The sequence below is a fragment of the Bubalus bubalis genome, chromosome 2 (genome assembly GCF_019923935.1).
Source record: "Bubalus bubalis isolate 160015118507 breed Murrah chromosome 2, NDDB_SH_1, whole genome shotgun sequence".
Lineage (NCBI taxonomy): Eukaryota > Metazoa > Chordata > Mammalia > Artiodactyla > Bovidae > Bubalus > Bubalus bubalis.
The window spans coordinates 168,997,902-169,008,255 of NC_059158.1; positions in this window are offsets into that span (position 1 = coordinate 168,997,902).

The following is a 10,354-nucleotide window of genomic DNA, read 5'->3' on the forward strand; positions in this document are numbered from 1 at the left end:
CCTCTCGCCCACGCTTAGTGCGCAGGTCACAGCCTGTATTTCTTATTACATCACAATAACACAATCACAGTTTGGTGATGAGAAATTCTTGCTCTGTTAGTTATAGAAGTGAAGAATCTCACCCCAGCACAAGTCTCTTTTTATACTATTAGAACTTGGAAACTTATCCTATAACGCACCTCCTGCCAGGTTTCATTTTACATTTCTTTATACACACATTTCCTTATGCTTCCTTAGTAGCTCAGATAGTAAAGCATCTGCCTGCAATGCAGGAGACCTGGGTTCAATCACCAGGTTGGGAATATCCCCTGGAGAAAGAAATGGCAACTCATCGAAGTATTCTTGCCTGGAGAATTCCATGGACAGAGGAGCCTGGCGGGCTACATCCACGGGGTCACAAAGAGCGGGACACGACTGAGCAACTAAGCTCACACATACATTTCCTAATGAACTTTAAAGCAGTCTGAATAAAGCATTCTGGTTGTGGTTTCAGGTACCTCTAGGGGATGCTGCAGTAAATTTTCATTCTCAAATCACATTCCTGGTTTTGAGTGGGTTATTTCTTCTAAAGATTCAGCTTGTTTAATTTCAGCGGCCCTTTAGATTTTAAAATAATCTTCTCTGTTATATAAGACCCTAAGCTAGCTGCTAAATAGCAATGACGTTGCTAGACCTAGAAGCTGATGTCTTCCAAAAGCAGGGATGTACCTTCCCCATTCTAGATGTTTGTGAGAAGGAATGCTTTTCTAGACAAATGATGGAGGTGGGTAGAAGATTGTTGTTTTTGTTTTTGTTTTTGTTTTTTTAACTAAAAGCCATTCTGTTATAGTGGGAAAAGGTGAAAAAGACGGTGGCATATGGTAGCAAAAAAAACAAAAAAAAAAAAAACAAAAAAAAACACAGGATCCAAAATGTTAAAGAAAAGACCGGTAGTAGTTTTTTAACTAAGGTTTTTTTCTAACATATTCAAAAGTGAAATTCCATCAAGGGAAATAAATAAAATGTTACTGTTATGAATATAAATATGGATCATAAAAGAACACAAAAAGAGAGAAATAACATGTATGTAAGACACTTGAGATCCATAAAACATACTTATACTTTGATAAAAACAAATTGTTATGTACTGAAACATATTGATATATCTTCTGGGTATATCCCTTATAACTAGTGAAAATTTTAAAATAAAAGCCTTAGTGATAAATAACTTAATTTTCAATATTAAAGCATGCCTTAGTCTTTCTATCATTTCAATATTAATTTTACTGTAAAATAAAATATATTTTACATCAAGAAAAAAAAAACCCTCTTTATATCCATTTTGAAATACTAAAGAAGATAATTTCTAACTTATGTTCAGATAATATCAGGTCTTTTTCTGTCAGCAAATCTTTTTTATTTAGTTTCATGGCATAGACAAGAAAAATTCTCTGTGGTTTCTGGAAACATCAGGGCTTATTCTCCATTAGGGTTTAATACCATCATTATAAAGGATGCCTTTTATTTTGAGAAATCCATTTTTCTTAGTAAAACAACTGTGTGACTATATTTACTTTGAATTAAACTACTCTAAATCTCCATACATCTTCCCACACTCTACATTACAACTCATTTTCATTTCATTCCATATTCTTGTGTCTCTATGTTTTTAAAATCTTAATTCTTCAGTCACTTTCATCTGTAGCTCAGATCACTCTTCCTTCATTTCAGATTCTTACTGAAATAAATATTGTATTTTTATCTTGTCTTTCCAGCTTGCCACAAGAAGTGATAAAAGCATTCGATTGAGGTTTCATTACCTTCCTTTGCAGCTATTATTATGTGCTGTAATAAGTACCCAATGGTTAATGTACTTAATCCATACACAATCGGTTAAAGATACACTACATATCAAGCATTTGACTTGGTGCTTCATATACTTTGTTTCTAAAGGCATGAAGACTACAAGCTATTTAGAAACACAGGAAAATAATTACACAAGGTATTTAATAAATTCATTTATATTGGTGTAAAGTAGCCATGGCTGCGAGGGCGCAGGAGGGCCTAGAGGAGCTATCCCACGTTGAAGGTCAGGAAGGGTGGCGGTGAGGAGATACCCCTTGTCCAAGGTAAGGAGCAGTGGCTGCGCTTTGCTGGAGCAGCTGTGAAGAGATACCCCATGCCCAAGGTAACAGAAACCCAAGTAAGACAGTAGGTGTTGCAAGAGGGCATCAGAGTGCAGACACACTGAAACCATACTCACAGAAAATGAGTCAATCTAATCACACTAGGACCACAGCCTTGTCTAACTCAATGAAACTAAGCCATGCCCGTGGGGCCACCCAAGACGGGCGGGTCATAGTGGAGAGATCTGACAGAATGTGGTCCACTGGAGAAGGGAATGGCAAACCACTTCAATATTCTTGCCTTGAGAACCCCATGAACAGTATGAAAAGGCAAAATGATAGGATACTGAAAGAGGAACTCCCCAGGTCAGTAGGTGCCCCATATGCTACTGGAGATCAGTGGAGAAATACTCCAGAAAGAATGAAGGGATGGAGCCAAAGCATAAACAATACCCAGCTGTGGATGTGACTGGTGATAGAAGCAAGGTCCGATGCTGTAAAGAGCAATATTGCATAGGAACCTGGAATGTCAGGTCCATGAATCAAGGTAAATTGGAAGTGGTCAAACAAGAGATGGCAAGAGTGAATGTCGACATTCTAGGAATCAGTGAACTAAAATGGACTGGAATGGGTGAATTTAACTCAGATGACCATTATATCTACTACTGTGGGCAGGAATCCCTCAGAAGAAATGGAGTAGCCATCATCGTCAACAGAGTCCGAAATGCAGTACTTGGATGCAATCTCAAAAACGACGGAATGAACTCTGTTTCCAAGGCAAACCATTTAATATCACAGTAATCCAAGTCTATGCCCCAACCAGTAACGCTGAAGAAGCTGAAGTTGAAAGGTTCTATGAAGACCTACAAGAACTTTTAGAACTAACACCCAAAAAAGATGTCCTTTTCATTATAGGGGACTGGAATGCAAAAGTAGGAAGTCAAGAAACACCTGGAGTAACAGGGAAATTTGTCCTTGGAATACGGAATGAAGCAGGGCAAAGACTAATAGAGTTTTGCCAAGAAAATGCACTGGTCATAGTAAACACCCTCTTCCAACAACACAAGAGAAGACTCTATATACATGGACATCACCAGATGGTCAACACCGAAATCAGATTGATTATATTCTTTGCAGCTAAAGATGGAGAAGCTCTATACAGTCAGCAAAAACAAGACCAGGAGCTGACTGTGGCTCAGATCATGAACTCCTTATTGCCAAATTCAGACTGAAATTGAAGAAAGTAGGGAAAACCACTAGACCATTCAGGTATGACCTAAATCAAATCCCTTATGATTATACAGTAGAAGTGAGAAATAGTTTTAAGGCCTAGATCTGATAGATAGAGTGCCTGATGAACTATGGAATGAGGTTCGTGACATTGTACAAGAGACAGGGATCAAGACCATCTCATGGAAAAGAAATGCAAAAAAGCAAAATGGTTGTCTGGGGAGGCCTTACAAATAGCTGTGAAAAGAAGAGAAGTGAAAAGTAAAGGAGAAAAGGAAAGATATAAGCATCTGAATGCAGAGTTCCAAAGAATAGCAAGAAGAGATAAGAAAGCCTTCCTCAGCGATCAATGAAAAGAAATAGAGGAAAACAACAGAATGGGAAAGACTAGAGATCTCTTCAAGAAAATTAGAGACACCTAGGGAACATTTCATGCAAAGATGGACTCGATAAAGGACAGAAATGGTATGGACCTAACAGAAGCAGAAGATATTAAGAAGAGGTGGCAAGAATACACAGAAGAACTGTACAAAAAAGATCTTCATGACCCAAATAATCACGGTGGTGTGATCACTCACCTAGAGCCAGACATCCTGGAATGTGAAGTCAAGTGGGCCTTAGGAAGCATCACTACAAACAAAGCTAGTGGAGGTGATGGAATTCCAGTTGAGCTATTTCAAATCCTGAAAGATGATGCTGTGAAAGTGCTGCACTCAATATGCCAGCAAATTTGGAAAACTGAGCAGTGGGCACAGAACTGGAAAAGGTCAGTTTTCATTCCAGTCCCAAAGAAAGGCAATGCCAAAGAAGGCTCAACTACCGCACAATTGCCCTCATCTTGCATGCTAGTAAAGTAATGCTCAAAATTCTCCAAGCCAGGCTTCAGCAATATGTGAACCGTGAACTTCCTGATGTTCAAGTGGGTTTTAGAAAAGGCAGAGGAACCAGAGATCAAATTGCCAACATCCGCTGGATCATGGAAAAAGCAACAGAGTTCCAGAAAAACATCTATTTCTGCTTTATTGACTATACCAAAGCCTTTGACTGTGTGGATCACAATAAACTGTGGAAAATTCTGAAAGAGATGGGAATACCAGACCACCTGACCTGCCTCTTGAGAAATTTGTATGCAGGTCAGGAAGCAACAGTTAGAACTGGATATGGAACAACAGACTGGTTCCAAATAGGAAAAGAAGTATGTCAAGGCTGTATATTGTCACCCTGCTTATTTAACTTATATGTGGAGTACATCATGAGAAATGCTGGGCTGGAAGAAGCACAAGCTGGAATCGAGATTGCTGGGAGAAATATCAATAACCTCAGATATGCAGATGACACCACCCTTATGGCAGAAAGTGAAGAGGAACTCAAAAGCCTCTTGATGAAAGTGAAAGTGGAGGGTGAGAAAGCTGGCTTAAAGCTAAACATTCAGAAAATGAAGATCATGGCATCCAGTCCCATCACTTCATGGGGAAACAGTGGAAACAGTGGCAGACTTTATTTTTTGGGCTCCAAAATCACTGCAGATGGTGACTGCAGCCATAAAATTAAAAGACGCTTACTCCTTGGAAGGAAATTTATGACCAACCTAGATAGCATATTCAAAAGCAGAGAATTACTTTGCCAACAAAGGTCCATCTAGTCAAGGCTATGGTTTTTCCAGTGGTCATGTATGGATGTGAGAGTTGGACTATGAAGAAGGCTGAGCACTGAAGAATTGATGCTTTTGAACTGTGGTGTTGGAGAAGACTCTTGAGAGTCCCTTGGACTGCAAGGAGATCCAACCAGTCCATTCTGAAGGAGATCAGCCCTGGGATTTCTTGGGAAGGAATGATGCTAAAGCTGAAACTCCAGTATTTTGGCCACCTCATGCGAAGAGTTGACTCATTGGAAATGACTCTGATGCTGGGAGGGATTAGGGACAGGAGGAGAAGGGGACGACAGAGGATGAGATGGCTGGATGGCATCACTGACTCGATGGACATGAGTCTGAGTGAACTCCGGGAGTTGGTAATGGACAGGGAGGCCTGGCATGCTGCGATTCATGGGGTGGCAAAGAGTCGGTCACGACTGAGCGACTGAACTGAACTGAACTGAACTGAAAGTAGTAAAGTATCTGTAAAGTAGCAAAGTAAAGTGTTTAGTAATAAAGTACTAAAGTACAATACTTAGTATCTGTATCAGTGAAGGATCGGTAGTAAAGAATCTGCCTGCAATGCAGGAGACACAACAGGAACTGGGGGTCCTATCTCTGGGTCGGAGAGATCCCATGGAGTAGGAAGTGGCAATGCCCTCCAGTATTCTTGCCTGGGAAATCCGCTAGACAGAGAAGCCTGGTGGCTGGCAGTCTAAGATCCATGACTTAGTGACTAAACAACAACAGTGTTACCCTATGGATTATATAAGATACAGAGGAGCCAAAAATTCTAATATCATAATATTATTCTTCATTTATAAAAAGCTTTAAAATGGGAAAAGGAGGTTAAATTGTTTCAACCCCAAAGGAGTAGTGTTTTAAGGCATAATCTCTCATTTCCTATCAAGCCAAATTTTTACTATAGCCAAATATCTCTAATTCCATCTTGTGGCTCAGTCAGTCAGTTCAGTCACTCAGTCGTGTCTGACTCTTTGGGACCCCATGGACTGCAGCACACCAGGCCTCTCTGTCCATCAACAACTCCCGGAGTTTACTCAAAGTAATATCCATTGAGTTGTTGATGCCGTCCAACCATCTCAACCTCTGTCGTCCTTGTTTCCTCCCACCTTCAATCTTTCCCAGCATCAGGATCTTTTCAAGTAAGTCAGTTCTTTGCAACAGGTGCCCAAAGTATTGGAGTTTCAGCATTAGTCCTTCCAATGAATATTCAGGACTGATCTCCTTTAGGATGGACTGGTTGGATCTCCTTGCAGTCCAAGGAACTCTCAAGAGTCTTCTCCAACACCACAGTTCAAAAGCATCAATTCTTTGGTGCTCAGCTTTCGTAAGCATCCAACTCTCACATCAATACATGGCTCTTGGAAAAACCATAGCTTTGACTACATGGACCTTTGTTGGCAAAGTAATGTTGCTGCCTTTTAATATGCTGTCTAGTTTGGTCATAACTTTTCTTCCAAGAAGCAAGAGTCTTTTAATTTCATGGCTGCAGTTACCATCTGCAGTGATTTTGGGGCCCCCCAAAATAAAGTCTGTCACTGTTTCCTCTGTTTCACCATCTAGTTGCCGTGAAGTGATGGGACCAGTACTGCATTTTGAACCCTTTTGTTGACTTTAATGGCTACTCCATTTCTCCTAAGGGATTCTTGCCTGCAGTAGTAGATATAATGGTCATCTGAGTTAAATTCACCCATTCCAGTCCATTTTAGTTTGCTGATTCCTAAAATGTCAATGTTTACTCTTGCCATCTCCTGTTTGATCATTTCCAATTTGCCTTGATTCATGGATCTAAGATTCCAGGTTCCAATGTACTATTGGTCTTTACAGCATCGGCCCTTGCTTCCATCATCAGTCACATCTACAACTGGGTGTTGTTTTTGCTTTGGCTCTGTCTTTTCATTCTTTCTGGAGTTATTCCTCCAGTGATCTCCAGAAACATATTGGGCACCTACCCACCTGGGGAGTTCATCTTTCAGTGTCCTATATTTTTGCCTTTTCACACTGTTCATGGGGTTCTCAAGGCAGGAATTCTGAAGTGGTTTGCCATTCCCTTCTCCACTGGACCACGTTTTGTCAGAAGTCTCCACCATGACCCGTCCGTTTTGGGTGGCCCTACACAGCATGGCTCATAGTATCATTGACTGTATCAAGACTGTGGTCCATGTGGTCAGATTGGTTAGTTTTCTGTGATTATAGTTTTCAGTCTGTCTGCCCTCTGATGGAGCCCATATCTTGTGGCTATGAAGTATTTTATAGAGTTTAATAATATGCCAATAAATTTTATTTTTAAATGAACATAAATCCTTGCCTAACATTTATGAGTAATATTTAAATTGTCAATTAAAATACTATAAAATTTTATTTCATGTTAAATATTCAACAAAGCATCAACAATTCTAAGTATATGTCAGAAATAACATTAAAAAAAAATAATGTTGAGACAAGCTGCCTGGAGTCAGACACACTGAATATGTGTTTTACTTTACTACTTAAAAGCTTAATTTAGTTACTTCACATCTTGGTGACTCCATAACCACATTTCTTAAATGTCATATACAATAATATGCATATCAGTGGATAGATATGAAGATTAAATGAATTAATATATATATTAATAAATCACAGTGCCTGTGAGTTGAGTGAACCCCAAATAAATGTCAGTCTTCATTATTAACATTAGTGATCTGAGAATTGATAGGTCATTATCTTTAACTATCACTTTCTCATGTCTAATTTTTATAGCATTGCTTTGTTGAAATATTGCTCTTGGGTCAGCTTTTTATCTCCCTAAGGCTTTTGCTGGGAAAGATTGAGGGCGGGAAGAGAAAGGGGTGACAGAGGATGAAATGGTTGGATTGTATCATTGAGTCAATGGACATGAGTTTGAGCAAACTCAGGGAGATGGTGAAGGACAGGGAAGTCTGGCGTGCTGCAGTCCATGGGGTCGCAAAGAGTTGGAGATGACTTAGTGACCAGACAACACCAACAAAGGCTTTTAAAAACTTTCTAAATTTATTAACCCTGAATATTCATTGAAAGGACAAATAACTGAAGCTGAAGCTCCAATACTTTGGCTATCTGATGTGAAGAACTGACTCACTGGAAAAGACCCTGATGCTGGGGAATACTGAGGGCAGGAGGAGAAAGGGGAAACAGAGGGTAAGATGGTTGGATGGCATCACCTACTCAATGAACATGAGTTTGAGCAAACTGTGGGAGACAGTGAAGGACAGGGGAGCCTGGCGTGCTGCAGTTCATGGGGTCACAAAGAGTCTGACATGACTTCGAGGCTGAAAAACAACAACAATGCAGAAGAGCCAACACATCTCAGCCTCTCCAACACTCAGAGGGCAATAGATTTTAAAATTATGCTGCTATAACTACATGAAAACTTAGATTTTTCTACAGATATCTATGGATAAGGAACTTATATTAGGATATCTAGTAAACAGATGTCCATCCAGCATTCTGCAAAGGAGTTCTCCACACACGTTCTCCACACACATGCTCCTAAGTATCTGTAGATGAAAGTTCTCTTCCTTCTACATTCCTTCTTCTCTATAAATGGGGAACTTTAGCAAGTTACCAGTGAACTGAAGTGTAACTTATTCAATCATGTTCAACTCTTTGCAAACCCATGGATTATACAGTCCATGGAATTCTCCAGGCCAGAATACTGGAGTGGGTAGCCATTCCCTTCTCCAGTGGATCTTCCCAACCCAGGGATTGAACCCAGGTCTCCCACATTGCAGGCGGATTCTTTACCATCTGAGCCACCAGGGAAGCCCTGAGTTACCAGTACCAAGGTCAACCTAGGATTTTCACCATGTCATTGAACCCACACCTCTCACACCTACCAACACACTTTTAAGGATCAGAGTAACCTTCTGGGCTCCACTTCCACCAACATAGGACTCAGAGAAGCCCCTGCTCTCACAGGGTAAGATGAGGAGAAATGTGTGCCTAGACTTTGAAATGACTTCTCATAAGAAATAGCCAACGTGAGGTTTTGTTTACTAAACTGCACTATCAACATTCAAAGCACAACACCAGGTCTACAGTTGTTTCAGGCTAACCTGAGAACCCAATAACTATGTAACACATCATTTCTAGGGCTTCCCTGTGGCTTAGCTGGTAAAGAATCCACCTGCAATGTGGGAGACCGGGGTTTGATCCCTGGGTTGGGAAGATCCCCTGGAGAAGGGAATGGCTACCCACTCCAGTATTCTTGCCTGGAGAATTCCATGGACTTCATAGTCCATGGGGTCACAAAGAGTTGGACACAACTGAGTGACTTTCACTTTCACTTTCTAGGAAGAAGTCAGTTCTTCTGCCAGAGAAGTGCCTGGAGCATTAACTTTTTGGAAACACAACCTTTTTTACATCAGAGTCTACTTTGTCTTCAATTCCATAATTTAAAATCAGATACTTTGAAATATCTACATCTGTGCCAATCTGAAGTCCAAAGTTTGCTTTTCTAGAAATCTGATCTAAAAATGCCAGTATGTCATAAAGAACCATTATTAGTTTTCCCCTAAAATTATAAGTTAAATGTAAAAAGAGAGATGCTTGTGTCCACTGCAGAAACTTGGCTTCCCTCCTCACCTCTACTTACTGACAATACATTTCTCCATGCAAACATCCCAAGCATCCTTCCAGTCCACGATTTCATGTTCTATTATTGCTTCTCTTTCATGTAAAATTTTAATTTGCCTTTAAAATGCAATAAGAGATTTTAGATACAGCCTCATGAAGGTGCAATCTGAGCAGTTGCACAGAGCTCTGTGCTGGGAAGTATCCCATATTTGATAAATTGCCTTGCTTATATGGTCTTGAAATTCTCAACTTTATTTTTGAAGCTGTCTTTTGTAATTGAAGAATGATAAGATGATGACACACACGTTTGGTAGAGGATGGCACTCGGTGTGCATGTTCATGGATTCTGGATGCCCCATTCTGGGTATAGTACTTGCAAGATGTCAAGAACGCAGAACTCCAGGGGACCTAAAATATGTGGAAACTCAGTGTGAATCAAAGAGAGTACAAACTAAATGTGTTAGGTCTGTAATGGAGTAGGTAGAAACACTGATAGCCGGGAGATGCCAAACTTTTGGTCAAACCAGAACTTGTTTTGAATCCTTAAAGAAGAGGGTGCATTCTAGGAAATACAAATGGCCACAAAATCCTAATATACTTATTTTTTCTTGTGTTACTTGCATGTATTAGCAGACCATCCATAGATGGCGCATCCCATTTCCTTTTCTTCTAGGATCTTCCTTGTGTGTGCGAGTTCAGTCGTTTAGTCGTGTGCAACTCTTTGCGACCCCATGGACTGTAACCCGCCAGGCTCCTCTGTCCATGGAAT